General features: G+C 29.0%; 1 long non-coding RNA gene across 1 annotated transcript; it reads left to right on the forward strand.

Moving 5' to 3' along the window:
- The first annotated feature begins 6 nt into the window (after positions 1 to 6).
- On the forward strand, positions 7 to 2,708 carry LOC128128828 (uncharacterized). Its single transcript, XR_008226880.1, has 2 exons — positions 7 to 362; positions 481 to 2,708. It is a non-coding gene; the product is annotated as an uncharacterized LOC128128828 (long non-coding RNA).
- The last annotated feature ends 3,119 nt before the right edge of the window (positions 2,709 to 5,827 follow it).

A 5,827-nucleotide genomic window follows, 5' to 3' on the forward strand; every position in this document is an offset into this window, starting at 1 on the left:
CGTATTTGGTCGGTTGAAACAAATTTGTCACTAGGGTTTGATGGGTGTGATGATGAAGAAGTTATGAATTGCAAGAGGCAGAAGAAGGTAGTTTGGCCGCTTTTCATGCATTCAATGGAAGATCACGTGGATCTGGAGCTGAGGTTAGCTAGGTGATCAATATATCGACAAGGTAAGTAAATCAATTAATCCACGCATGCTTGATTAGACGACAAGTTAACGAAAGCAAAATTCGTCAATCCAGAACCTTTTGTTGTTTCTTATGGTAACGAAACTTCTTGTCAATTACTTTGATTATTAGAATGAAGAAGCTAATGAAACGCGCTGTATTCTTCAAACATCATCTTAATTCTTCAATTAAGGTCTCTCTAACCTATGTATTTCAAATTATTAACTCAAAACAACTTTTTCAAAAGAGTACTCCATGAATTCATCAATCTTATTTAAGTTTCTTTATTGTTTGTATGCCGAAACAAACAGGTTTCATGTTTATCTCCAATACTTTTGACACTTATGATCAAGCTTGAAACGTCATACATATATACATGCATGTGCGATTGCAATACCATCCATAATATTCTTTTTCATGTAATTAATTCACATGTTTATCGACTCGTATATACCTTTATGATCCAATCAAGATTGAAAGCATCGTTACAACGTAAAAGTATTTTGTCCTTGTATAAGACTGTCACCAGACATTTAAATTGTATATTACTAATTTGGGTCATGCAAAAATATTCAGACCTTCAAACAAGATTATGTTCCCAATAATAGTTATTTGTCTGTTATTAATTAATCGCTAGAAATTATTTGTAACCTTGATTTTCCTTTAGTTAAATTTAATTAGCTTTACTTTACTAAGAAATAGTTTATGTATTCCATTATCATTCATATAATCTTCTTAAACTAAATGTCAAATCAAACATTAGCTTTTAAAAAAAAAGTTATTGTATAAATGGTATGCTTAATTATGTACCTGTGTAATTATCTAAATTTTCATTAGATGCCATCATAAAGCTACAATTTAGACCATGATTATAATACCAAAAATAAGATATGCACTATAAGCTTATTTCGCATAAATGGTAGTCTGAATAGGTTGAGCTCCGGCCAGGACATCTTGTCAGCATAGGGTTTCCGAGTCGTTATTTTAAAAATATATTTTTTGTATTTTTTATTATTAACGATTCATGGTCGTTTGTAGGTACATTTTATATATATTCATTATTAAATTGAATCATTATTTGAAAATTTGACATTCAAAGTAGATGTTATTGTCTTTTTCATATATTTTTTGATATACTATTAAACAAAAAATATACACGATAAAATGATTCATTTTTTATTTATAAAATTAGACATGTTGATCAAAAGTCAAGTAACATTAATTGCTCAAAAAATTAAAAATATTGCATATTACTCCTCCGTCCCAATATTATTGTTCGCAGACAAAAAACACACAAATTAATAAAAGCATTAATTACCACCAACTTTATTTAATAAAATGACAGTTTTGTCCTTATTTTGCATTTAATGTTCCATTAAATGTTTAGTTGGTTAACTAATAATGAGGGGGTATTTTGGTAAAAATGTTATTTATTTTAGAAGTTGACTATTATTTTGGGACAAACCAAAAATGAAAGATGAACTATAATTTTAGGACGGAGGGAGTAATAGGAAAACATAAGATAGTTAAATATTAATCACTAGCTAGATGACATTGATTATCAAAGTTCTGATGAAGCACATGCTTTTTTTTGAGATTTACGCAACCACCTCTTGGCCATCCGATCTACCTTGAGTACTTACGATTATACGAAAGGTGTATCATTTTGCAAAGTGCCTGCCATTTGCCACCATATAGTTTTCACTGAATGCAAGATTTGTAATCTTTTATGGAAGGTCGATCGAGTGCAACTTTAGACGTATTTCATATGACATTAATTCGCTGAAATTCCCCTGATCATCACGATAACTTTGTTTTCTATCTTATTATTTTTGTTGTGGGATTGCTGTTTATGGGTTTACAGTTATTAAACAATGTTGTGGTATCACTACAAGAAACGTTAATATTTGCGGCGACAAGTGCAACTTTAGACGTATTTCATATGTCATTCTTTGAAATTCCCCTCGAGATATGTCCCCGCTAAAAGCCTGATATGTCCCCGCAAATGTCTTTAGCAGCGACGCGTTACCACTAATAGGTCGCCGATGTCGTTTCGCTGCAAATGCTTCATATGTCGCCGCAAATACATTGTTGTCGCTAATGTCTGTCATCGCTGTTAAAACCTAGTCACCACTAATACACGTCCGTCGTCACTAAAGATGTCACCGCTAATTGTATTTTCATTTTTTTAATATTTAACATTAAAATTAAAAAATATAATAGGAAACATTATTTTGCAGATCAATATATATGATTTTACGGTATATTTTGGATTCTTAACCTTTCTTAGATTTGTTCTTATGTATAATGTAGGGCAATTTATATGAACCATCCGAAACACATGGAAGAAAGGTCAATTGCACAAAATTTCATTATGTTATTTTGGGGTTCAATCATGCACACAAACACAAATGAATACCTATATTTCACTTTTTAATAGCAATTTACTTATTCCTTTCATAATTTTATATAAATATGTCGATTTTTATTTAGTTAATATGTGTATTCAGAATTAAGTAATATATTTGATTTCTTTCAATTTCTTATAGCTATTTAAGTATGATTTATTTTCTTAAAATTTAACACCGTTATCTTGAAATATGTCACTACTATATATATATATATATATATATATATATATATATATATATATATATATATATATATATATATATATATATATATATATATATATATATATATATATATATATACCTTTAATGACATACATTGTCTATCATTAAAATTTATAATTTATAAAAATGTTTGTCTTCTGTCATAATGAAAGAGGTTATGTATTTGTTTGTCGAAAACTTATTATAAAATTTGATGACAAACAATTTGTATATAATGATTATACAAATTTTAAAATATTTATTATTTAGATTCACTAATGATCAAATTAAATCACATTTAATGTTTCATTATCTAGGTTGTAAATAATATAAAACGTGATTTGGCAGCAATGTCAAACCTCAAGTTTTTTTAAGTCTTTGCGAGCCACATTATTTGTAACGCGTGACTTTAGACGGCAAACTTGTATATAATTAATATTTTTATATGTATTTTCAATTATTATTCAATTTTATACACATATATATGAGTTAAGACGAAGTTTTGATAAATTTTGACGGCATGTACAAAACTTGGAGTCATAGCGCGCCATATATATATATATATATATATATATATATATATATATATATATATATATATATATATATATATATATATATATATATATATATATATATATATATATATATATATATATATATATATATAAATCAATCAAACAAACAAGATAATTCATTGAGCATAATATAATACAACAAATACAAAGAATTGTTTCAATGGTAAATAAATGTATATGCAAAAAGAAGATGATCGTCTTTTACACACCTATTACATAGGACCATGTGCAAATTGTATGAAATAATGAATCATTCTTTCACCATTTCCGAAACAATAAAATTCGAAGAAAGAATAATCCTTAAAACTAGAATTTAGTTAGAGTACTTCCGGAATTCAAGAAGTGATGGAGTTGAATGATTTGGATTTAAGATTAGAAGAAACTAACATTATGGGCTTTTATCCATTGAAAACGACATCTGGTGACACAAAAACTAGATCCTTGTTTTTAATATTCCAAAAGATAACATATCCTGCATATAAGTAAAGCTCAACTTCACTGAAAAATTGACAAGAATACAGAATGAGATGCTTTGACTTTACAAATTAATAAATCACATTGGTGTACACTTATGTACACTTATATTAACCATATACATACTCATGTAGTCTATAAGAACATAATTAATAAATCACATTGGTGTACACTTATGTACACTTATATTAACCATATACATACTCATGTAGTCTATAAGAACATAAATACATCAATCAACATGTGTGTAAGTACTTTAGATACATTTTTCAACTAAAGTTCACAACTATAACATTGTACAACAACTAAACATGGTTTACGGCAACTAAAACCACCATTAGACTCAAAAATGGATTTACTAGTACACTACCATTTTCTCTAATAATAATACTAATGAATTAACAACTATTCAAGCTACCATTATGCTTAATAATAATAGCAATAGTCTTCTGCCTAATCAAGACACCATTAAAACTAATAGTTCTTAATAATGGATTATAGCTACTAAAGCTACAATTAGACTCTTAATAATGGATTATAGCTACTAAAGCTACAATTAGACTCTCACATGGTACTCATTATGTAACCCTACAAACTCTTCAATATTACCACAAGGTATTACGATGTAGGTGGTACAAGTGATGACGCATGGCTAGATGATGTTAGCGCTCGTTAGAATGGTATGACGACATCAGCGCCAAATCTGCCGAAGTGATCCAACAACTCAGAATTTGACAAAATTCGCACATGACATGTAAAATTGGTCGAATAAGAAAATTCATAGGTTCGTCATGACATGTGGCGTTTTCGGCAATTTAGGATCGTTTAAGGTCTCAAAACGTGTTTTTTTTGTAGCAACTGTTTATTAAGTTTTGATTTAAATAATTGATTTCAGATCTTTTCCTAATAAATTATGATCTCATAGGGTTAAGGAATGAAGCTTATATTCTCCTCCTTATAATTATCTGGTTTTCGTTGTTTGTTAGACAGTTTTGGTATCAAAGCAAATGAACAAATAGCTAAACAGATGGTTCTGGGTCGTGGAGGAGCTCATGGTGGTCGCAATGGTGGATGCGTTCCACGGAATGGCGGGGCTGATTTACAGATCCATGTGACATAGAGATTCAATGCTTGCAACGACAAGGTGATCAATCATTTTGTTGTGCCGAAATGAGATCACCACGAAGGAGGATACCATGGTGATCTATTGAAGAATATTAGAGTGAAAGTTGAGATTATCAAGTTCACAGGGCATGCTCTAAAAGATCTTGTATGCTCAAGAGTCATATTATGGTGATTTTGCTAATAAACATATGATCCTAAGGGTCATACTAAGAACAACTTAATACAATTGAGTATTTATTAGAAACTGAATTTAATAAATATTTATTAAACTCTTATAACTAATTGGAAATTATTTATTTCTTGGAAATAATTATTTTTCATTATCAAGTAACATAATATATATCATATGGTATGATTTATTAAGTCATGTATAACATTTTTGACTAAAAAGGCTCTTCTGTCTTTTAGCTAAAATTTAGAGTTTATAAAATACAAAGAGTTTGTGTATTTTATAAAACTTTAACTACTTTTTTTTTATGAAAAAGAAATGGTTGGTCATGAATCAAAAGAGTATGGACATTTGATTTATTTATTAAAAAGTTATGACATGTCTTACATCATGGGGGACATAGAGGTGTAGAGGTATGGTATGCTTTAAACTTTGTGACCTTTAGGTAATGATTTAACTTTAAGACAAGCTTTCATCCCTTTCTTACCTATGAATTGAAAAAAAAAACATATCCTCCCCTCTCCATTCATGCTCTCTCTAGTTTTGGTAGAAACTTTAGAGTTTACTTGCTTCTTTTACTCTCTTGAAGTTTATACTTTGGTTTGAACTTCAAGCTTAAGAGTTTTAGAAGACTAGCATCTCAAATAAAGTTGGCTTCTTGTTGGTGTCTTAAAGGTTTCCATATTCTCCATCAACT

Source organism: Lactuca sativa, chromosome 9, assembly GCF_002870075.4.
Source record: "Lactuca sativa cultivar Salinas chromosome 9, Lsat_Salinas_v11, whole genome shotgun sequence".
Taxonomy (NCBI): domain Eukaryota; kingdom Viridiplantae; phylum Streptophyta; class Magnoliopsida; order Asterales; family Asteraceae; genus Lactuca; species Lactuca sativa.